Source organism: Trachypithecus francoisi, unplaced genomic scaffold (genome assembly GCF_009764315.1).
Source record: "Trachypithecus francoisi isolate TF-2019V2 unplaced genomic scaffold, Tfra_2.0 Lachesis_group4, whole genome shotgun sequence".
Lineage (NCBI taxonomy): Eukaryota > Metazoa > Chordata > Mammalia > Primates > Cercopithecidae > Trachypithecus > Trachypithecus francoisi.
Genome location: NW_022681469.1, coordinates 129,248,784 through 129,274,222, shown reverse-complemented (window position 1 = coordinate 129,274,222; position 25,439 = coordinate 129,248,784). Strand labels below are relative to the sequence as shown.

The 25,439-nt window shown below is 39.4% G+C and overlaps 1 protein-coding gene and 1 long non-coding RNA gene across 7 annotated transcripts in view; one reads left to right on the top strand and one right to left on the bottom strand.

The window, feature by feature from the left end:
* NPSR1 (neuropeptide S receptor 1) overlaps nucleotides 1-25,439 on the bottom strand; it is a 223,488-nt gene that overhangs the window by 144,278 nt on the left and 53,771 nt on the right. The gene's annotated exons all lie outside the window — the stretch shown is intronic.
* The window catches only part of LOC117073029, a 164,327-nt gene continuing 150,702 nt past the window's right edge, over nucleotides 11,815-25,439 (top strand). The window contains exon 1 of the long non-coding RNA XR_004433066.1: nucleotides 11,815-11,871. This is a non-coding gene — a long non-coding RNA (uncharacterized LOC117073029). The remainder of the gene's footprint in view (nucleotides 11,872-25,439) is intronic.

Below are 25,439 nucleotides of genomic sequence, written 5' to 3'. Positions count from 1 at the left end.
CTGCCATGATTGAAAGTTTCCTGAGGCCTTTCCAGAGGCCATCATACTTTCTGTACAGCCTGTGGAACCACGAGCCAGTTAGACTTCTTTTCTCTATAAATTACCCACTCTCGGTTACTTTTTATTAGCAGTGTGAGAACAGACTCATATACAGATGATACTCTCTAAAGTGATTTACAGATTAAATGCCAAACCTGCCAAAAATTCCAATGGCTTTTTTTTTTTAATTTTGCAGAAACGGAAAAGTTAATTCTAAAATTTATGTAAAAGTACGAGGACTCCAAATGCCAAAATAATCTTGAAAGAGAAAAACAAAGTTGAAAGACTCATACTTCCTGATTTCAAAACTTATTATAAAGCTACAATAATCAAAATAGTATGCTACTGGCATGAGAATAGACATGTGGAGCAACAAAATAGAATTGAGGACCCTAAAATAAACCTAAGCATCTGTAGCTCATTTGACAAAAATGCCAAGATCATTCAAGAAGCAAAAAATTTGCTCTTCAATGAATGGTGCCAAAACAACTGGATATCTATATGCAAAAGAATGGAGTTAAATTTCTAGCTCATACCATAGGCAAACATTTACTAAAAATATATCAAACATCTAAATATATTAGCTAAAACTCTAAAACTCTTAGAAGAAGACAGGATAAATCTTCATAATCTTGGATTTGGCAAGATATTCTTAGATATAACACCAAAGCATAAATAAATGAATGGAAAACTGGACCATTATGGTTGAAGGTAGGAGGGAACATATATAATTCAAAGGGTATCCAACAAAGGACAAAAATTGGTAAATTGGACTTTATTGAAACTAAAAACTGTATGTAACAAAGGACACTATAATTAAAAGATAGACTGTGGAACAAGAGAAAAATATTTTCAAATTGTAAATATGATTAGAATCTACTATCCAGAATATATAAAGAACTCTTAACACTCAACACAAACAATGCAACTAAAAAATGGGACAAAGGACTTAAGTGATATTTCTCTGAAGATGGTATACAAATGGTTAACAAGCACATGAAAAGATGCTCACCATCATTAGTTATTAGGAAAATGCAAACCAAGACCACAGAGATACCATTTCACAGCCACTAGGATAATTATGATTTTAAAAAGGAAAATAACAAGTGTTGGCAAGGATGTAGAGATGTTGGAACTCTTGTACATTGCTGATGAGAATATAAAAAGATGCAGTCATTGTAGAAAACAGTTTTGTATTTACTTAAAAAGTTAAACAGCATTATGATATGACCCAGCAATTTTACTCCTAGGTATATAGTTAAAAGAATAGAAACCAGGTTTCAAACAAATATGTCTGATTGTTGATAGCAGCATCATTCCCAATAGCCAAAAGCTGGAAGCAACCCAGATGTCCATCAGTGGATGAGCTGATAAATAAAACACAATATATAATAATGGAATATTATTTTTCAGCCATAAAAAAATGAAGTATTGATACATGCTACAATATGGATGAACTTTAAACATCTTGTGCGAAACGATAGAAGCCAGACACAAAAAGCCACATATTCTATGATTCCATTTATATGAAATATTCATAATATGCAAATTCATACACAGGTTCATGGTTGCTAGGGCTGGATGGGGGGTGTGGGGCAGTGACTGTTTTAATAGTTATGAGGTTTCCTATTAAATTTCCTTTTGAGTTTTGGAACTAGATAGAGTTTATAGTTGACCACATTGTGAATGTACTAAATGCCGCTTAATTGTACACTTGGTTAATTTGATGAATGATATGTTACATAAATTTTACCTCAATTAAAATAAAAAGATGTTAGAAAAAGAATAATGGTATATAAATCAATTTAAATCAGAGGAAAGGAGATGAAGATGACAAAAGCAGGGAACAAATAAAAGCCCAAAATATAATAGAAAAGATCAATTAAGCCAGCTGAAAAAGTATTTGTGATATAGATTACAAGAAAAAAAAGAAGCCAAAAGCAAACTATTTGGTGTAAAAATCAGACATTAAACTATAGGTATAGTAGAGAGGGAAAAAATAATATAACACTATTGATACATTTATGTCAGTAAATTGAATGCTTTAATAAAATGCACACATTCCTAAAAAATAACTTCCCAAAAATAATTTGAGAAGAAATAGAAAACCTAATTGCTTTTGTAATCCTAAAGAAATGGAGTCTGTTAGTGTAAAATGTTCCCAGAAAGAAAGCATCAGGCCCAGATTGTTTTACCTGTGCATTCCACCAGGCATCCAAGAAGCATCTCATTCTGGTCTTTTACAAAGTCTTCTAGAGAATTATAAAAGAAGGTATTGCCTATTTGATTCGATGAAGATAGTATAGTAAACAAAAGGCAAGATTTTATGAATTTCTTGTTCAAGATGCTTTGGTTTGATTTTGCCTCTTTATGCCTCCAAAAATGCCTCCTCCTAGCCTTCAACCATAATGCTCCAATTTCCCATTTATTTATTTATCCATCCATTCAAAAACACTTGTTAAATGTCCGTAATGTGCCAGGCACCTTTCTAGGTACAGTGAATAAAGTAGATAAAAATCTTCCTTGGACAGAGTTTCCATTCCAGTGGTGGGATATAGGCAGTAAACATAGTCTGTGTTGGACTAAGGAAACTTGAGTTCAAAGGAGAACTCCTGGAAGGAGAGATCACTTCAGGGGTCATCCGTATAGAGACACTTTAAAAGCCCCAAGACATGACGAGTATTTAAGTAAATACAAGACTGTCCCTAAGTGCAGAAGGAGATCCAAGCATTGATCTGAGAGGTAGGGACTCTATTAATATGAGAAATATTAATAAAGTCAGAAATAAGAGAAGGAACCAATAAAAGAGACTGAGAAGAAGCAGTTCATAGGATCGAAGCAGACCAGGAGAGTTTGGTGGCTAGACACCAAGTAAAAAAGTATTTTCAAGAAGAGGGAGTGGTCAGTTGTGTTGAATACTACTGTCTGTTCAAATAATTAGCCCTCGGTTTAGAATATGAAAGTTATTGAAGGGTACTTAAACCAGAGCCGCTTTACTGACAAAAGCCTGACTAGACAATTTGTGTGGGAATGGGAGAAGAGAAATTGACTACAGTGAGTATGGACAATTACTGCAAGAAGCTTTCCTCTAATGGGTGGTAAAGAAATGCAGTGTGAGATGGAGGGAAAAGTGGGATGAATATGCTTCTTCTCTTTTGTTTGTGTTTTCAGTGTTTGAAAAAGAACAGCATGCTAAAGTTGATGTTAATAATCAGCAGAAAGAGAAAACTTAATCGGGGTTGGGGGAAGATTTTTGGAGCAAAGATCTGGAGTAGGTAAGAGGTTGTGGTGTCCAAAACATGAGAAAATGGTTTAGCCTTGGCACATGGAGAGTTTACTCATACTTTTCAGGTGAGAGGCAGGGGATATAAATGCTGATGTTGGCAGCAAAGGTATAGAGAGGCCGGGGAATGAGGACATTCCCTTCTGATGTTTCAGCTCTCTCAGTAGAGTAGACACAAAGTCATCCGGTGGAGGAAAGGACGAAAGAGGAGGTGCTGAAAGTTAGAAGACAGAGAAGGTAAGAAAGAGTTTAGGGCAGTGTGAGATGTAGGATGAAATACTGCTTTCTTATCCTATGAAAATTGCGAATATTTAAAAATTCTAATGATAATTTTGGAGAATTCAGTGAACCGTAAGGGAATAAGCATACAGTTCCTGGATAGAATCTGTGACTTATTTGAGTTCTAGGTTATTAAACTAAGGAGAGCAAGACCTTATGTCTACAAAAATAAAAAAAAATACAAAAATAAGCTGAGTGTGGTACTGCATGACCGTAGTCCTAGCTACTTGGGAGGCTGAAGCAGGAGGATCACTAGAGCCCAGAAGTTCCAGATTGCAGTGAGCTATGATTGCACCACTGCATTCCAGCCTGGGCAACAGAGTGAGATGCTGTCTCTAAAATAAATAGATAGATAAATAAATTAAGTAAGTAAGTAAGCAAGGAGAGTAGGCACGGTGTGTGTATGCGTGTGTGTGTGTGTGTGTGTGTTTCCAGCTTTGTTTGCCGGAGTGGGTACAAAGAGAGAAAAAGCGGGATTTTACCATGGTTGTATTTTTGCCAGGTAATATCATGAGAAGAGGCAGGGTCAAGGAAGTTGAGGATGTGCAAAGGAGACTAATAAAAATGGCTGTGGAATTCAATCTGGGTAAGGAGAGAAAAAACAGATGAAGATTGGTACACCGTAGTACCTGCTGTCAAGGAATTCACAGTATTGTGTGTCAGACAAACACACAAATAGATACCTTTATTATATTGTATTATTATATAAAGACTAGAAGAGATGGGGAGAACAGAGGGCGTGTTTCAGGGAGGAGGGAGTGATCAGATGTGTCAAATTCTGCTGACCGCTTAAACCAAGATGAAGACTGACTTCTAAAGAAACTAAACATGGGTAAGTTATTTGGGTAAATTATTCTTACCCAAAATATAAAAACTAGAGGAAAGTAGAAAGTTGAGAGATGACAATCATATACGTTTTATCATCATCAAAACAACTCTTATTTACATTATTAAATGATCCTTCTCATCCCTGTTTTTAATGAGGCTTCACTGTTTTATATAGCTGAAGTTTATGGTGCATATATAAGTTTTTATTCTGCTTTTTATTCATTTTGAGATTTTTTCTATAGTATTACAATTTTATTGTCAATAGTTTTTAATGGTACACAATATTATTTGTGTGGATTTACCATCTGTTATTTAACTGTTCTTTCCATGCTGGATAGTTAAGTTGTTTACGGTTTTCTGTTGTTATAAGTAGCCCTGTAATGAAAAGCTCTTTGCCAAAAGCTTTATCAACAGTTTTAGATGACTTCCTCAGGGGAGAGTATCAAAACCTTAACTACTGTTTCAAAGAAATGAACATTTGAAAACACTGTTTTAGGATTTTTTGAAACTAACTAATTAAGCACTACTTTTCCTAAGCCCCATTCTGTTTTCTCTGGATTCTGAGCAGATAGCTCTCACATTTTCAGCTCTTATATTCTAATAATCACTTAATTTATTCTTTGGAGGGAAGGCATAAGGTATGTAGAAACAGATGTATTTCCAAACATATATTTATGTGTTCATTGATTAAGGTCAGCAAAACAGAGGAGGGGAAGACAGCTCCAGGATAATAAACAAGAGAGATGGCCCTGCCAAGAATGGCACCACAAATTTGCCTTTAGTTTAGCTGTGTCTTCTGGGGTGGTCTCTTCTCCAGCATGGTCATCTCTGCTTCCACACATGGCTATGCATGGAGACCAGGGAGGGTATACAGTCACCCATGAATTATTTCTCAGGGCCATGACCCTGATGAGGGCCAAGGGAGTGGAGAAACTCTCTTGAGGTTTTACTCATCATCTGTTGTTTTTGCCTACCCCAAAAATATTTCTTCTTCTAATAACACTATCTCAGTTATCCTTCCCCCAACCAGGTCTTCATCCACATGATTTAGGTGGTGGTGACTCTCTTGCTCCTCACCTAGGGTTGTCTCATGACCTAGGGCTGGCCAATCAGAGTAGTCCAACCATGGCCATAGTGACTGGTTACTCGCTGTAAGGGTGATGTAAGCCTTGTGCTACTGAGGTCCCTTGTGGGGAGATTGCAAAACACCATCTCAGCAAAAAAGTACAGCCAAGAGGGCAAGCTAAATATAAGGCCAGCAGGAGGTGACAGAGAACACACTTGCAGGTAACATGGGTTTTCAAGGAGACTGAAATCTGTTAATTATTATCAAACTTTGTCGTCATTTAGACCTCCTTCTTGAGAAACACTGTCCTCTGAGGACACTCGTTCCATCTCAGTACTGAAGGAATCATCAGTCTAATCTCCCACAGGAGCAAAATCTTCATAATGGGATGCTGCTATTTCAACATCCAGATCTCCCTTCAGAACAAGCACCTTCAGTCAAGTGCTTTTTCTCTTGTGACTTTTGAAAAGACTTACTTTTCCCAACCATAGAAACGATTAGTTTTTGAATAATAGAGATTTTCCTTGCTGATTGCCACTCCCAGTCTGTGGGCTTTGAGGGCAGGTTAGATTTTGAAGACATTATACCTTAGTGGTTTTTTTTTTTTGAAAGCTTGAAATACGTTCAGCTTTGAGCAGATTTTCCATATATTTCATGTTAATATTTTCGACCCTATCATCCATGCTGTTCAAGACACACATCTGGAAGTTGAGCCCTGCCTGTTTCTCCATTCCCGTCCATCAGTCATCATCTGTTTCCTAAATGCTTTTTGAATGTATCCACATTTATTGCCTTGTTTGGTTTAGAGTAGCATTCTCAATTCTCACCTTGCATCACAATTATTTGGGGAGCTTAAAAAAATTGATATCCAGATGTCACTCTCAGATATAATTTATCTGGAATGATATTCAACATCAGTAGTTTCAAAAGCTCTTCAGCCATCTCTAATATCTAGCTAAAGTTGAGGACCACTGGATTTGAAGCTAACTTTAGATCTTCATCATCTTTTCAGGGCTACTAAATTAGTTTTCTAAGTTGTCAACCTGCCTCCTCCAATCTGGTTTCGTTCCCATCTGTCCTCCATGTCATTTCCAGGGGAATATTTGTAAAACACCAATCTGATTCTGTCACTCCCATGACTATGACTCCTCTGTGACCCTAACCTCTGCATGGCTTTAAAGACAACCTCATTGTCCATCTCCTCAATAGCATCTCTGTCCTTTCCCCCTCCCAGTTTTCTATAGTGGTACCAAAGTAGTCCTTGGCATTCATAAGAAAAATATCTCAAGACAGTTGTGAAACTCCATTTTCTGGAAAGTCATGTAATTTCAGCCCATAGAAGGCCATAACTTATAACAGAAAAACTGTGACTTCCACACAGATTCTATAAATGCAAATGTAATGTAATTTAAATAGCAATTAACAGTGTACTTTATCATAAAAATAACCTCCACAAAATATTGCATTACATCTCTATAGTAACACTGACCAAGAGTGATGAATGATGTTAATTATTCCTATTGAGTCCACATTTATATACAGGTGTGATTAGGAAAAGCCCTCTCTTCACAAAGAGAATCTAAATTCTGCAAATAAAAATATTTCCCCAAAATTTGAACTAACTTTTATGTTGCAGGATATGCTATTCCAAAACCTTGATAGTACTTTTGCTCTGCATGGATTCTTTTTCCTTTTTTTTTTTTTGAAACAAAGTCTTGCTCTGTTACCTAGGGTGGAGTGCAGTGGTGTGATCGCGGCTCACTGCAACCTCCACGTACCCGGGTCAAGCAGTTTTCCTGCCTCAGTCTCCCGGTAGCTGGGATTGCAGGCAACCACCATCGTGCCCAGATAATTTTTGTGTTTTTAGTAGAGATGGGGTTTCACCATGTTGGCCAGGCTGGTCTCGAACTCCTGACCTCGTGATCCACCCGCTGTGGCTTCCCAAAGTGCTGAAATTACAGGCATGAGCCACTGCACCTGGCCTGCATGGATTCTTATAATGAGTCAGCGACCTGTTAACACTCTGTTAACTACCGTTTCATCATCCATTTGTCTAATTTTTAAGTTGATGAGCAATGTTTGAATTGGTTCAATAAATCATTAAAACAGCTTCACAAATCACCTTTACTTTTTCCAGATGCTGTACTTATTCACACTCAAACTTTTAGATGTGTTAATATTTTTCTTCTTTGTCATTTATCCAGAACTTCTCTTTTCCGTCCAAGAACTACCAATTTCACTCTTAATGGCCACCACCATCATTAGGAATTAGCACCCCTTTGTGGCTACTCATTTTGTGAGTTAGCATGCATATGTGCTAATAAATACCTGAAGAGAAGTGTAGTTGAGATGTGACTGCTGGTGGTCCACAGACTCATTTGCTTATTTAGTGATGTGTTATGCACCCTACCTTTCAAGTATGGGTGAGTCAAATACAGCCTCAGTAAAATTAAAATTAGTGAAATGTCATAGAGCTCTGGGATCACAAATAGAACAGTCCAAAAGCAACCCTGGAAGTTCTCCCCGGGTTGCCTGCATGATGAATGAGTGAGGACAATGAGTTTTCCCCATGTCAGGAGGTAGGGCTGCACCTGATCTCAACTCCCCCTGAATCTTAAGCTGGCAATGGGTGGTTTTCCTAAGCAGCTAAACAAACAACATCAAAATCATACCGCCTAATGCCCAAGTGGTCCATTTCCTGCCCCACCACTAGCTTCTGCTCACAGGTAAACTTGCTCTATCTATTGATATATTGGAAAGTTGAGCAACTTCTTGATGAGTGAGAAAGGGAGCTGGGCCCCTCTTGCAGAAGGTACACTCATGACCTGTTCCAGCATTCCCCAGAGTGAGAGGTCAGAGAAATGTGTCCTTTCTTTTCTTGCTGACCTTTTCTTTGTAAGTCTGATCAAAAACCCTGTCTTTAACTCATAACCAGTGAGGTGAATTTCAACCTGAGCCCTGTTACATGATAGGCTTTTAGTATCAGTTGTGAATTCTACAAACTGAGAATCCAAGTGTTGCTTTTTTTTTTTTTTTTGGGATGAAGTCTCACTCTGTCGCCCAGGCTGAGGTGCTGTGGAGTGATCTTGGCTCATTGCAACCTCCTGGGTTCAAGCAGTCCTCCCTGCCTCAGCCTCCTGAGTAGCTGGGATTATAGGCACCCACCATCATGCCCAGCTAATTTTTTTTAGTAGAGATGGTGTTTCGCCATGTTGGCCAGGCTTGTCTTGAACTCCTGACCTCAGGTGACCTGCCTACTTTGGCCTCCCAAGGTGCTGGGATTACAGGCATGAGCTACTGTGGCTGGCCTTGTGTTGCTCATTTTTATTATGATGCTACATTGGCCCATGCTGTCCTGTGTTCCTCTCTTTTCGCATGTTCTGTTCATCTGCCTATAATGTTTCCTTCTTTTGGCCACGTGGAAAACTTCATTTGTCCTTCAAGATTTACCTGTGCACTATTAACCCCTCAGCTCCTGGCCCTCGGCTAAAGCAGTGAAAAACCAACCCCTCTTTTGTGCTACTGAAAGATGCAACTTACCTACACAGTTCTCAGCACTGGGGCATTGTTTTCCAAGATTGGCCCACTCTCTAGGAGCCAGCAATTTACCATACTATTTATTTTTTCATGTAAAATCACTTTTTTGAGTTACATAGGTAATACATATTGGTGAATAATTAGAAAGTACCCAATATAACCCAGGGATACTTTTACATATTTTGTTGATACCATTTTAGGTTTATTTAATAAAAATGGCCTAATGCACTACCAATATCTTAAAAGCTACTTTCTTTTCTTATTGCAAAATTTGGCAACTCATTGTTATTTTTATTTTCATTTATTTAGTGTGTGGCAAAAGTAAACATTTAAAATAGGTTTACTGGTGAATTGCATTTTTTGTGGGTCTTACTTGTTCCTATATTTGTATTTGTTCTTCTATTAAGTGTTTATCTTCTACTTATTGATTTGTAGAAAATCCTTTTTTAGTGAATATATTAACTCTTGATCAGCTATGTAGATACTATTTATATTGTAAACATTTAAATCCATTTATAATTTTATTTGTATTAAAAAATCTTTGCAATTTAAATTTTGTAAGTTTTATATTTTGCAGTAAAATCTGTTAGTCTTTTGCAAGGATTTCTGCCTTGGTATCATGCTTAAAAAATCTTTTTCTATGCTAGTTATTGAAATTATTTTCCTAAAAATAATTTCATGGCTATATTGGAAACTTTAAGCTATTTTAGTATATTCCCTCCCTGTCCCCTCTCCTCTCCTACTTCCTTTGGTGAATGTTTATTAGGTTTCCATTCCGGTCAGGCACTCACTTTTTTTTGGTACTGAAAATGCAGTGAACAAGGTTGACATGATTCCTGCCTCCATGGACTTAACATTCTGAAGAGAAAAACAGATAATAGACACAAAACCAAATAGATATAGATTATAATGTCACAGAGTGATAGGTGCTATAACAAAAAATGAAGGAGGAGGAGCTTGAGAATGTGGTGGGGTGTGTCATGCAAATAAGCCAAAATGGCCTCTGTATATTACTCCTGGGTTTATGACTTCTTCACAGTAGGCTGAGATCTGTTAGCTTAAATGCCCACTAGCACTACACTCAAATTTTTACACATCCAAATGTTGTAAACATAACCAAATAAACAGATTTTTAACCATTGAGAGCCTTCCTGCTTTGCATACTCTGCACACCTATGCCCTACATTTGCTGGCCATAGATAAGCTACAAAGTTATAAAGACCTCAAGACACTATCCTTTAAAAGAACATTGAGCAGAGATCAGAAACAGACTTTGAGGGAAGACTGTTCAGGTCAGAGGGAACAGCAAGTACAGAGGTCTTCAGGCAGCACAGAGTTAAGTGTGTTCAGAAAAGCAGGAGCATCAATGTGCTGGAGACTTGATCCCTTTTTTCTCTATTCATTTCAAATGCGCTTAAAAAAATCCTAGGTTCTTATATATATCTGATTTGTTTCTGATCATTAATTCTGTTCCCTTACCAGGAACATTGAATAGATTTTCCATTATTAAACTTTTAAAATGTCACTCAGCAAACTTCTGCAATTTTCTTCATGTAAGTCACCACAATTATTTTAAAGTTTATTCATGACCAGGCACGGTGGCTCATGTCTGTAATCCCAGCACTTTGGGAGGCCACGGTACGTAGATCACCTGAGGTCAAGAGTTCCAGACTAACCTGGCCATCATGGTGAAACTCCATCTCTACTAAAAAATGCAAAAATTGGCCAGGCGTGGTGGGCGGGTGCCTGTAGTCCCAGTTACTTGGGAGTCTTAGGCAGAAGAATCACTTGAACCCAGGAGGTGGAGGTTGCAGTGAGTTGAGATTGCACCATTGCACTCCAGCCTGGGTGACAGAGCAAGACTCTGTCTCAAAAACAAAAAACAAACAAACAAAAAAGTTTGTTCATTTGCATTTTGTATTTTGATTGCTCCTGAATATTTAATCTTTTGTTTTTTAAAAATTACATTTTCTAATTGGTTGTTGATAGTGTATAGAAAAGCTAATTGCTTTTTATATTTGTTGGTTTTATAATAATATTCTTTAATTACATGTCTTATTAGGCCCAATGATTTTTCAAAAACAATCTTGTTTTTTTCTTCTTAATCATATCATTTCCAAATGGATAATTTCCTTTTTTCAGTTATATCTTTTATTATGTTATTTCCTTAATGAGTTGAATTAGCTAAATTACTCAGATAAATTCCTTTAGTCACTGTCAACAAGAGTCAGAGATACAAACTCTTTGTAGGTGTTCATTGGTCTTTTCGGTTTTTCACATCTTTCCAGAGAGTGGTCAATTTTTTCATGATCTTTCAATCTTGCGAAAGTCAGGGATTCAACCCCTCTCTGCGACTGAATACACTTTGACTTTTTTATTCACAATGAGATGGAAATTTCAAGGGGCAAAGCGGAAAACCGAGAACAATCAAGAGGTTTCCCTTGTCTTCACTCCATCTCAAGTATAAGGCCAAGCAGTCTGCAGGCTTCACTAGCACTGGAAGTACCCTTCATGAGGTTCTCAAACGGTCAAGGTGGTTCTGGACTGTGGGTTGATAAGGCTTCCTGGGAGAGGCTCAGAAGGGGTGTGCTCAGAGCTGAACCTCTGAGTGGGTGATGACTGTAGCAAAGAAGAGCTGGGAGGGGTTTGGATTCCTGTATTATAAAGTTCTCAGGTCAGAAATTGTGGGTCTGCTATAAATTCTAAGCTAACTTTCATTCTTCTCTTGGGAGCTGGAGGAGTAAATTTCTCTCTATTATTTCATAGAAATATAAAAGGTAAGAGTCAGGTCAGTCACTGCTGTCTTCATGCCCATCAGTTTCTTGTGAGAAGAAAACCAGTACGTATAGCTATCACCGGTCTCAAGTCCAGCAGAGGGGTTATTCCCAAGGGTCTTTCATAATACCGAACTGGTAACTGAAATCATTTTCTTCAGATATAATGTCACTCCTGTTTAATTGCTTGGATGGTTCCTGAAAAACCTCAGGTGAACAGAAAAGAGGAGGGGGAGAATTTTCTCCAGTTCCATTTGGCCAGATCAAAGTCCAGTTATTTTTAAAGACTAAGGCAAGCGCGTTTGCTCCACCTGGAGCTTCTGAGCTTTGTCAGGGGCTGAGGCACTGCACGCCTCTCTAGTAAGCATCACTGGCTCAGGTGGGAACTGGCTCTGCCAGCATGCGCCCCACATCATGCACCCAGCTCAGCCCAGCCCGCCTCCCGCATGCCTCCTTGGCCCAGGATAAATTAGGAGAATGCTCTGACCTCCTGCTCCAGCGACAGGGTCTGGTGCATTTCCTCTGTAACTGGCACCTTATACACCTTTTATTTCCAGGTCTTGGTTTGGGGGTTGAGAATGAGGTTCTGATGGGTATCTCTTCCCATCTCTAAAGGCAGTTTTTTGTTTTTCTTCCCAGATGGTGGCTTTCCATCTCACCTGTTCTGAATTTGGCAAGAAAGCCTCAGTTTTGTTTTGTTTTGTTTTGTTTTAACCATATGGATAGCACTTTTTCCTATCATCAGGGGTGTTAAAAAAATCATCTCCTCTATTTTTATGTTATATTATTTCAATAAAGATCTTTGGGGGGGTGGCAGTTAAACTCACATAGGCTCAATTAGTTAAGTTGAAAGGGAAGAAGGGCACTTTAATAGTGTAGTGAGGTGCTTTCAGCTCAAGACTTTATACAAATAAAAATGATCTGTGAGATTGACTGAGCCCATATGCACATCGGAAGAACCACATGCTCTTTATTGATGTCATGGATTCAATCGCCTGTTCATTCACTTGCTTATTTGTTTGTTGACTGAGTCACTTAAGAGTATTATTGAGAATCATGATCAGCACTGGATGACAAAAGTGAACAAGATATTGTGGTGGTTGCTACATGAACGTATCCAGGTAGCAAAGTGGTGTCCAGCTATACACACATTGTACATATGTCAATGTCCTGATTTTGATATCAAACTAGAGTTATGTTAAATGTTATGCAAAAAAAAAATTGGGGGAAACTTGGTCAGTAATACACCAGGCCTCTATTTTTGTAACTTCCTTTGAATGTATTGCTTTTACAAAATGACTTTTTAAAAAGTGAACAAGATAAACGTGATCACCCTCCTGGAGAGCCTGTTTATAAATGAATTGTAAAAGGCTGCACATGTGTGTGAAGATAGCCTCCACTCCTTTTGATCTCCCAGCTTTATTAAAATATAATTGGCAAATATGCATCATTAAAAAAAAACCTTATTTTTCAGAGCAGTTTTAGGTTCACGGCAAAATCAAGTAAGTGCAGAATTTCTGTATGCTGTCTGCTCCCACACATGCACAACCCCGACTCCCCGCTATCAATATCCCCTACCAGAATGGTACATTTCTTACTATTGATGAACCTATATTGACACATCATCATCAGCCAAAGTCCATTGTCTACATTAGGGTTCACTCTTGGTGTTGTATACATCCTATGAGTTTAGAAAAATGTACAATGACACATACACACCCTTATAATAACATCTGAAATTGTTTCACTGCCCTAAAAGTCCTCTATGCTCTGCCTATTAATCCCCCCCCAATCCCTGAAAGCTGCTGATTTTGTTTTTTTTTTTACTGTCTTCATAGTTTTGTTTTTTTCCAGAATGTCATATACCTGGGAATCATAGTATGTAGCCTTTGCAGATTGACTTCTTTCAATCAGTAATATGCATTTAATTTTCTTTCATATCTTCATGGTTTGATAGCTCATTTGTTTTTAGTGCTGAATAATATTCCATTGTCTGGATAGACTCTAGTTTGTTTTTCCATTCATCTACTGAGGACATTTTGGTTGCTTCCAAGTTTTGGCTGTTACGAATAAAACTACTATAAACATTCATGTGCAGGTTCTTGTGTGGGCATGAGTTGCCAATTCATTTGGATAAATACCAAGAAGTGTGATTGCTGAATTATATGGTAAGAGTATGTTTAGTTTTGTGAGAAACAGCCAAACTGTATTCCAAAGTGACAGTCCTATTTCGCATTCCCACCATCAGTGAATGAGAAATCCTGTTGTTCCACAGCCCCACCAGCATTTGGTGTTGCGGGTGTTCTGGATGGTGGTCATTCTAAAAGATGTGTGATGCTATCTCATTGTTGCTTTAATTTGCGTTCCCTGATGACATAGGATGTGGAGCATCTTTTCATATGTTCATTTGCCGTCTGTGTATCTTTATGGGTGAGGTCTTTTACCCATTTTTAATTGGGCTATTTGTTGTCTTATTGTTGAGTCTTGGAAATTCTGTGTATATTTTGTACCATAGTTGTATTCGTCTGTTCTCACACTGCTAGTAAAGATATACCTGAGACTGTGTAATTTATAAAGGAAAGAAGTTTAATTGACTCACAGTTCCACATATGATTTAGAGGCCTCTCAATCATAGTGGAAAGTGAAGGAGGAGCAAAGTCACATCTTACATGGCAGCAGGCAAGAGCGCTTGTGGAGAGGAATTCCCATTTATAAAACCATCAGATCTCGTGAGATTTATTCACTACCACGAAAACAGTATGGGGGAAACTGTCCCCATGATGTAATTATCTCCACCTGGTCCCACCCTTAACACATGAGGATTATTACAATTCAAGGTGAGATTTTAGTGGGGACACAGCCAAACCATATCAATAGTCCTTTATCAGATGTCTGTCTTTTGCCAATACTTTCTCCCAGCCTGTGGCTTGTCTTCTCATTCGCTGGATCCATTTCCTTTTTACTAACAATCTGGTGATAACAGCTGGTATGGGGCAGAAAACAGTCTCTCCACCAGATTTTGCCCACGTTCTGGGGACCTCACTATGTTGTTAGCTACAGGAGCAGTTCTGTGTGAGGGCTGTGCTTGGGAGCACAGGCTCTGGGATGTGTTAACTTACATATGAGTCTTGGTTCCACTGTCTATGAGGTGTACAGCCCAGGTAGATTACTTAGTATCTCTGTCCTTTAGTATCCTCAATCATAGATGTCTTAAAACCAACACTTACCAGCTAGAGTTGTTGTCAAGATAGTGTGATCTTATCCTGGTAGAGGATTTGGGGCAGTTGATGGGACATAGTAAATTTTACATAAATGTTATTATGGATATTCAGACATGCCTTCGTGACATCATTTTGGCTATAGTATCTTAATTAATAAGTTTTAGTTTTACAAGTATTTTCCCCTCTTGGAATACGTGTGATTCCAGCCGTGGTTATGAAAGTTGTAACTGCCTTCACCCTCTGGCAGCAGTGTTCTGAGAGCTCTGTGTGTGTGTGAGTCTGTGTGTGTGTCTGTGTGTGTGTGTGGGGGTACTTAGAAGGGTTTCAGAGGTCCCTTTCATTTTTTTTCCTTTTCCATGTAGAAATTAAATGGATCATCCATTTGGGTAGCTTGGTAACACTTTGCTATTACCATTGAACGTTTCCCTCATCTCACCCCACAGGCTACAAACATTTGGGGTTTTATTTAATCAATTTTTCCAACAAATTGAGGACTTTGCTACATTCTGTGATAATACTTGTTTTGTACTTTACATGTAATGTAATGATGACAGTTATCACTCCTATTTATTGGTCACCTCCTGTAACCTAGATACTATGATAAACACTTTTCTTATATCACCACTCTCCATTTTAAGAGCAGGTAAGTTGAGGCTTCGCCAGTAAATTGACCTGCCAAGTTCACCCAGCTGATTAGACGTAGAGCTGGGATTTGCCCCAGACTCTGTGACTCCAGGCTCTTCACCACAATGCACAGACCACCAGATACTCCACTCCAGAGATTCCCAAAGCATTGTCCCAAAAGCACATGAGGAGGAATAACTTTGAAGGGGGAATTAAAACAAATCCGTCTTCCTGGGTCCCACCTCAGATCTAGGAATCAGGCTGTCGTCTTTCTCTCCCTCTCTGAACCTACCTTTTCCCCACAAATGTTTCACACTTTATCAGAAGGAAGAAACCTTCCAGATCCTGGGAAGAGAAAACAGATGTCAGGAAATAAAGCTATGTGGGCTTATGGGTAGAAATGAATAAGTTTACATCCAACTATGAACAAAGGCTGCCAAACTCTAGGGAGAAAGTTATGTAACATGCATTCTTTCTCTAGAGTCCTCAGGTTTATTTTTTTGAATCAGTTTCTGTGGCAATATGGCTACACTGTTCAGAAGTTTTCCTTTATGCTAGCTATACCATTTTTCAAGATCTAGTTATAGGAGATAATAAAAAGAAAGTCAATATTAATTATGCTTTTGGAGAAACGAGCTAGTAATTCAGGTTTGGGTGATTTTGAAAGCAAAGGTGAAAGTGAAAGTATAATGGATGATTTCCTTTCTTGATAACAACATATTTATTTAAAATAAAAGACTAACTCAATGTGGAAGGTAGACGGGTTTTGGTTCAACCAAATGGATAATTTTTCTCTCTGACATCTGTAGAAATTGAGTCAGCTTCTTCATGTGATTGTTATAAAGATAGAGATATATATTAATAACAGAGCCTGCAAGTAGTAACAAACATTCGTATTATTTTATTATAATTATTATCACTATTATTGTTATAAATTATAGCTGATAAAAAGTGCTGAGCCGGGTGCAGTGGGGGTGCACACCTATAGCTGCCGGTGCTCCAGAAGCTGAGATGGAGGGATTGCTCGAGCACAGGAGTTCAAGTCTAGCCCGGGAAACATCCCTCTCTCAAAAAAAAGGCTGGATAGAGCAAGTGCAAAATAATTTTTTGGTAAAGAATTTCAATGGAGATTTGAAATGGAAATCCCAATGACCTATTTCTACTTCAAATGAATCTACTAAACACAGATAATTACAGTTCATCTTTATTTATTTATTTATTTTTGCTCTTTAGAAATCATGTGCCCCCTTTCTCCAGCACAGAAAGGATGCTTTGTTCAAATTCTTAGGTACTTGGTGTCCTCAGGGAGATCCTGTCAGCGTGATGACTCTTCTTATTTTGACAGGAGCTCCAATCTGTTAGATGATATTTTGAAGCAGGTCTTTGGGGAAGGGACACCTAGACCCAGTGAAGGTCATGGTGATTATTATTGGAAAATGGGACATCGCTCTGCTATTGTAAGTAATTGGTGTCAAATGAAATCTTCCTAGAAATAGTAACTGTGCTGTGCTTGGCTGATCCTGGATTCCCAGAAGTTCTCCGTTCATGAGTAAATGAGGCACATAACAGAGAATAACCCCTTTCTGCCAAGCAGCCTAGCACTGAGCAGCATTATCTGGGGATTGCTGCAGCCAGGATGGATGGATTTGCTCTGGCTTAATTTGTTCACAGGTTCCAGGGGGAGCAGTGCTTTTCTCTCCCTTTAAAAATGTTTATTCAAATTTGGTGACTCTGCAATTTGGCTGGGAAAGGCCACTGGGAGACAGGTCAAATAATGGGACACTCACTTCAGGCTAAAACGGCCTTCCTCACCTCTCCAGCTGGCTGACTCTTCGTTATCCTTTAAAACTCAAAGGAGGTTTGATTTCTTCTAAGAGGCCTTGCCAACTCCTCCCAGACTAATCTTCCAGTGGCTCAAGACACTTCCATCCACGTCGATGCTGACATATGGAACTATCATTATCTGCAGCCGCACTCCCATATCTAATGGATCTCCAACCCCATCAGCTCCTCATCTTAGAATAGCTCAGGTCTGCCCACTTTTGTCTATCTTATTGCCATTGTCTGGATTTAGACTGCCATCACCTCTCACTTGGTTTGCTTCCATTACCTTCTCTCTCATACTGGCCCTTGCAATTCTGTCTCTACCCTTACAAATCTAAATATGTCATAGCCTTGTTTAAATCCTTTACATGTAACTTCCAGAAAAACTAAAAATCCAGATGAGCCCCAAACAAATTAAAATAAAACAGAACATAATAAGTGTGCAAAATCTTTTCCTCCAGATATAACAACTGTTAAAATTTAGCTGCAGAGATTTCTATACCTTATTTTCTATTTATACACATATAGACATATTTTTCCAAAGTAGAATTGTACTACAGTATTGGGTTATAACTTGCTTTTTTTTTTTTGCATATACCACATATTACAATTTATTACCCTATGAATAGATTTTATCCACATTATTCTATTATGTTTCATCATAGGTATGTTTTGTCCATATAAGCAACAACATCATTGTTTTATCCTTATATTCTTTAACGTTTTTTACTTTGTAATGAATATTGTAAATTACACCCTCATTTAGAAACTATTATACCCATCCTTAAATAATTAATTGGGAATTTTTTTTACTAATAAAACCGTTCCATCTTTTTCTTTCTCTCCCTTCTCCTTCCCCTCCTCTTCCCCCTCCTTTTCTCTAAAAAATAAAATAAAATAAAATAAAACAAAAGGAATGTTGAGTTAAGGATGTATACATTTATATATATTATTTTCCTGGTATAATGTTTGTAATATCATTTCAGTTTAAGCTACATTGTACCCATTATGCTTATCTATATTTTAATAATTTCAGAATTTCTATACCATTATTTCTTTAGTCCTAGGACTTTAATTCTGTTCCAGCTCTCCATTGGTTCTGGAACACCTTTAACTATTTTTAAGTATTTAATATTAATGTCATCTTGTTAAAAACTGTTGCTTTCTTACATAAATTTGGCAGCATATGAAATTCCTGAGCCACAAACTATTCTCTTAGAACTATAGATGTTGTTCCACAATGTTTTGAAATATTTGTTTTTACAAAGAAATCTAAAGTCACTGTGCATATTATAAATACATAATTTTGTGCTACCTGAAACCTGGGGGCCTTTTTCTTTAACCTTTGTAGTTGCAGGGACTGGCATGCAATAGGAATAATATAAGTGTTAGTTGGGAGAATGAATGAAAGTGCTTTGGCAAGATGTGATGGTGAAGGTGGGAGGTAGGGTCTCATTCTAATTAGTATGCTTGAAAATGGTGAGCCCTGGAAATTTGCTCACATAAGACTCCTCCCCGCTCTTTTATTAAGCTCAGGAAGTGTTTCTTCTATTGTAGGTTTGATTCTGCTTCTCTTCCATTTATTCCTGTTTCTCTTCCAGGAACACTCGTTGCTATCTTCCATTCGTATTTCGCTGTTTTCATTTCCTTATCCTTTCCTTTGACATTCTGGAAATGTGTCTCAAATTTGTCTTTCCAGGAATGGACTGGATTTTATGCGTCATGAATTGCGCCTGTTTTGGTCGTCATTGCCTCAAGTATTGCTCCCTGATCATTCTTGTTCTTTCTTACCATCCTATTCCTTTACCCTCCCTGCCTTTTGGCTTATGACACTGTTCCTATTTATGTCTTCCTACAACTTTGCATGACAGTAAAACATTTCCTTGAAATATATTTTTCTAGTCACTGAAGTATTAATATATGTGTGTGTGTATATATATATACATATATATATATATATTTTTTTTTTTTTTCCAGAGATATCCTTTTCTTTTAAGCTTTCCAGATTGTTCCTTTTTCTTGGTGTAACGTGTACTTCTACAGGTCCAAATTATTTATGGCTTCTCTATTTTTCTCAAAAATAGTATCCAGATTTCTTTTCAGATTTGACGATTAGAAACAGATATGTGAATAAAGTACTCTTGTCCCTGCTTTCTGTTCATTCATACAGTGAACAAATAAGACTTTTTCCTGACATGCATCTGGAGGCAGGTCAAAGCTCCAGGCCAACTCCAAAGTTCTTTTGGGCTCTCTAGCCAACAGAAGGTTTCTTCTGCAATTGCCCGACTCTTCAGGACTCTTAAATACTGCAGTTAAGTACAGGTACACTCACTCCACATCCCCCATCACACACAACAAACCCCATACATCACACATAACTCTCAACATGGTGCTGTTATCAGAGGACTTCTCCCAACTCACATATTAAGGGCTTTATTTGGGGAACTACACATTGCATCATATATTGTGTCTGCCCCTACATCCTGCCCATATTTCCTCCTGGGACATTTTTCCCTTCCAGAAAGTTGAGACTGGTATAGAGTCCACATTCTGCTTGCCTCACAGTCTGGTAGCATCTACAGCTTAGCACCCCCTACTCTGGTGGGCCAGATCCCAGCACACAGGGCTCCATGCTTCTGCCTTGCCTTTGTCTGGCTCCTTTTTTTTCTTTTTTTTTTTTTTTTTTTCTTTTTCTTTTCTTCTTCTTTTTTTTTTTTTAATGAATTCTTGTTCTGTTGCCCAGGCTGGAGTGCAGTTGTGCAATCTCGCTTCCCTGCAAACTCCACCTCCTGGGTTTAAGCAATTCTCCTCCCTCAGCCTCTTGAATAGCTGGGATTACAGGCACACACCACCATACCTGGCTAATCGTTGTATTTTTAGTAGAGACAGGGCTTCACCAGTTGGTCAGGCTGGTCTCGATCTCTTGACCTCATGGTCTACCCGCCTCGGCCTCCCAAAGTGCTGGGATTACAGGTGTGTGCCACCACGCCTGGCCTTGGCTCCCTTTTTTTTTTTTTTTTGAAACTAGTCTAGGTGTGGCATGGGTATGGAGGGCTCCTTGGCTTGGTGTTTCCTAATGCAACTCCATCTGCCTTCCAATTAGTGTCGGTTCCTCTCTGATTCTGACATTAGACTGTCACTGATGGTTTTCCATAGTAATGAGTTTTCATTTTTTCCCATCTTTTAGAAGTGAGAAAATGGGACAGGTTGCACTGAGGGCTGTTAGCCAGACACAATCTCGAACTGGAAGTCCATCTAGATGTTTTGCATAAGAGAATGGAAACAATCTGTCTGTGATTTAGGGACATACTCTGGCAGCAATATGGGAATACATTTTGAATCCTCATTAACAAAACAGGTATGAAATATGTATTTATTTAGTAAGGTACCAGCTGTATGAAAAATCCATTTCTTATTTCCCATAATGTTTCTGAAACGTCTTAGCAGTGCATAGAGACAGCATGTCATCATTATCTAGGGACACTGTGTTATTGCATTTTTCCTAGGGAAGATCTTTTCTAGGTCACCTGCTGCTTCACTAAAGCTCTGACCAATCTAGCTTGCTAACCTGTGACTCCATTTTCCTAAGTCCTGAGAGAGAAAAATGCTTTGCAGCAAATTATGCCAGGCGTCCGTGTGTCTAAATGAAAAAAGGAAAAAGCCTCCCTCCTTCCCTCTGTTGAGAAGTGCAGGGTCCACAGATGCATGCACAGCATATACTGTGAGGGCATTTACTGTCCCTTGGGTTGCTTTGATAACTAGCCAGGTTGCTGTTCTATTTTTCCACTTTCTATTAATCCTTCTGCAGGCAGTTATTAGGTATTGAGTGCTCACACACCCCTGGCATAGTCACCACACGCCATTAGCTCCGGATAAACTTCCAGAAAAAAGTCTATCCTCCACTTCTCTCAGCTTCCTGCCAACCCTGGACACCTTCTCACCAAGCCAGCAGGACAGGGAAAAGCCTGGGCTTTAAGATCAAACAAACACTGCTTCAAATTAGGACTCTGTCACTTCCTGTCTATTGGGCACTTTGCTGAGTATGTGATTTCTCATCTGTAAAACAGAGTAAGATGATTATCTCCCAATCTTTCTATGTTATGTGTTTAAATTAAATAAGGTCCTCTCCATGAAGTGCTTGGACTTTATTTCAGTTTTACAAAGGAAGTCTCAGAAAAATGTCATGACTTTCCCTTTTGGTGCAGCTATTAAGAGACAGTTCCTGCTACTTCTCAGTCCCTGCCCCTCAGCTGCTGCCCCTTTGGGTTCCAGATTCACAAACACAGAAGCTCAGCAAAGAAACCCGCAACTGCTTTATCCTTTGCTAGTCCATAATTATTCTGCAAACACCAAGATTCCTTGATCTTTAATGTAGGCCTACCCTTAACCAGGAAGAGGATGTATTGACCTTCCTGTTGGGCCCTGGAGACTTGCCTGAGGCAATCACCTAAAACAATCCTCTAAAACAGAGGTCTTTGTCAGGGCCTCCTGTGGGTCTCTGGGACCCCTTCATGGGGTCTTCAAAGTCAAAACTATTTTTACAACAATCCTGAGCTGTCCTTTGTCTTTTTGACTCTCATTCTCTCTTGTGTCTACGAGTGAAGTTTTCCAGAGGCTGCATGGTGAGTGATATCACAGCTGAATGGAAACAAACAACGAAGAGATTTGCAAAAATGTGAACAATGCAAGCTGCGTTTTTGTCATTTTGGAAAATGTGAGTTATTTATCATAACGTATTACATTTATGTTAACATTTTTGTTTGGACGAATGGAGGCAAGATGGTGCACTTCCGGGTTCTTCTTCACCAACTTTACCCGCGCGCACGAAAATGCAGCCGGCGACCCGGGCAGGTGCAGACCAACCGGGCATGCGCCAGGTGACGTCAATCCGAAGAGACCAAGATTTACCTGGTTGCACCTGCCGAACGCCCCCCGACACGCCCGTGCCCCGCCTATTGCCCTCCCACTCCTAGAAAAGCCGCTCTGGACGGACACCCCGGGCGGCTTTCCTCAGTCCTCCACTCCTGTCGGGATGTCAGGACTGCAGGAACTCCGTCCGAGAGCCCCACCGGGGGACTCTGTCGGCCTTCTTTGCCAGAGGCCGACAGACCTCTTCCCCACACCTTAGGTGACCAAAATAAACTTGCAGTTTTGCTCCTACACTTGCCTACTGGCTGGTTCTTCTGTGCCCGCTCTGGTGGTCTTAGAAAAACAAATCAATTTTATTATTGTTATTTACAATGAATTTATAAATAATATTTTAAAGAATTTTCCACTTTAAATTAAAATGATAAATATCTGTAGAGATCAGTTAATCCACATCCTCAAAAATTCTTCGGGGTTCTCAATATTATTTTTAACAGCATAAACTAGACAGTTAAAAACTACTGTCCTAAAATATATCATCAGGATGAGGTACAGTTGGATTTCCCATCTATTGTGTTTATTCCTGTGCTTATACACCCAGGAGGGTGACAATGGCATTTTTACTGATTCAGGGGATTCCAGATACTTTGAGTAAAGAGGAGGGCAGCCATTTGACTTGTCTGATGGCACTCAACATTCTCCAAGCAGGATGTGTCCTCATAAAAATGCCTTTGCTGATGGAGCTCAGGCCTGCTGAATTTGCAAACTTATTAGCTATTGTTCACTGATGAGCAGCACTCAAATGACCATGAAACACTCTGCAATCCTAGGCTTGGAAGCTGTCCTCTTCCAAGGTGAGACCCTGAAGACCCTACTGGGCTTCATGTTGAGCATAGCCAGTTGGGAGCAGGAGTAGAAGTTCTGTGCCAACTGGTAACTCCTTAGTGACTGTCTCTGGGGGTCCCAGGGTTCTCATTTGGATCATTTTCCCTCTCAGTTGCTTCTCAAATGCCCAAGTCTTTCACCATCTTACATTTCCCCCTCACCCTTTAGAAAAGGAACCTGAGAAATTAATTTAAACTGAGGTATACTGACTGATAAGATTTGTTATATGGCTGGGTGCTGTGGCTCACGCCTGTAATCCCAGCACTTTGGGAGGCTGAGGCAAGCGAATCACCTGAGGTCAGGAGTTTGAGACCAGCCTGACCAACATGGAGAAACCCTGTTGCTATTAAAAATACAAAACTAGCTGGGCATGGTGGCACATGCCTATAATCCCAGCACTTTGGGAGGCTGAGGCAGGAGAATCACTTGAACCCGGGAGGCGGAGGTTGCAGTGAGCCGAGTTTGCGCCATTGCACTCCAGCCCGGGCAACAAGAGCAAAACTCTGTCTCAAAAAACAATCAAACAAAAAAGACTCATACATCCTCTCCCTGGAAATTTTGTATTTTAGCAAATGAATGTGTCCTATCTTCTAGAATTTTAGACATTAGAAAGTGAGTAAAATGTCCTTGGCAGTGAGGACTTCCTGGTGTTTATTAAAGCATTCCAAGGCAGGGACTGCCTCACTTCTTCACCTCTAGGGGAAGCACTCATTAGCAGAGCAGTGACTGTAGGACTCCGTGTAATCTGCCCCTGACACTCTAGTCTTGGTGTAAAGCAGACAATGGCCATGGCAAGTTGAGACTTGGGATACCCAGAGGCTGAGAAAGGAATTAGGACCCTTCAACTGTGATGCTCCCATTCCAAAGTGGCAGGAATTGCACAGTAGGTGTAGAAAGGGGAGAAGTGGCCTGTATTGGACATTTAGGTAGGAGGAGAGATAAAGGATTGTGAGGGGATACCTGGCCAGAGGTTTAAACAATCCTGGTAAAATCATAATATTCAATGAATTCATCATTCATTGAGGACTCACGTATCAGACATGGTGCTAAGAACTTTCTTCATGATCCACTGTAATTTTCATACTAACCTCATGAAAAGGGAATTGCTTTTGTCTCTATTTGACAGATGAAATAATTGAAGCAGAAAGAAGTCAAGCAATAAACTTGCAAGATCTCCCAATAGAAAGCAGGAGAGCGAGGATTTGAACCAGAAAGTCTGTGTCTTGATCCTGCTCCCAATATGTACACTCTTCTGCTCTTCTTAAGTCAAAGTTGAAGTCGGAAGGCAGTGATTTCCCAATAATGCTCCAATTTTTCCCTGGCACCAAGTATAGTGTCTGGAGGGCTGTGTTATTTGCTATCATTTTATGGGCTAATAATTATATGTCTGTCCATTTCCTCTTTTGGAAGATGAATGGCAGTGCTTTTGTTATAGTCATCTCGTGGTCCAAGCGGCAACACTCTCCAGCGACAGAGTTTAGAGCATGCTTTTCATCTCAGGTGTGTTTTCCAATAAGTGGGCACTGAGGCATAGATTGCCCATTTGCATACTGAGTCCTGGGCTCATCCCAAGCATAATTTATTGTACATCCTGGTGGTCTCAGCTCTGGAGGCCACCCTCTTTCCACTCTTTCCCCAAGGCTTTTATCCTTCCTTCTTTGAATATAACCAATACCATCTCCCTCATTCTGACTTTTGTCTTCCCTTGACTTTCTTCCCATGGTAGTACATCCTAGAACTCCATCTGCTAACTACTTCCAAGCTGAACATAGAGGTTCGCTTCCCAAGTGCTATTCACCACCCAGGTGCTGCTCCTCACAGATTGCCCTCCCATGTGGTAGCCTGAGCATCATGGTGCCCCTGTGCTAGCTACAAAGATGAACCCAGCACATCTTTGGAGTAATAAAATAGGTGAGGCTTATGATACCTGCAGTAGCACACAAGCTCCAAATGCAGCTATTTTGTATTCAGGGCTGCTTTGATCTGAGGACTCTACCATCTCAACACGTGGTCTCCATACAGCTCAAAGCAGAGAGACAACCATCTAATAGGGGCTTTTCATAGTCTCAGTCTGGGGGTGACATAATCCCTTCAACTCACATTTCATTGGCCTGAACACATCACATGACCCCATCCATGGGATATTGTGAACATGTGACATTACTTCTGCCACAGTTTAAGATAACGCCAGACAGAAGGTTCTGTAGGACTGA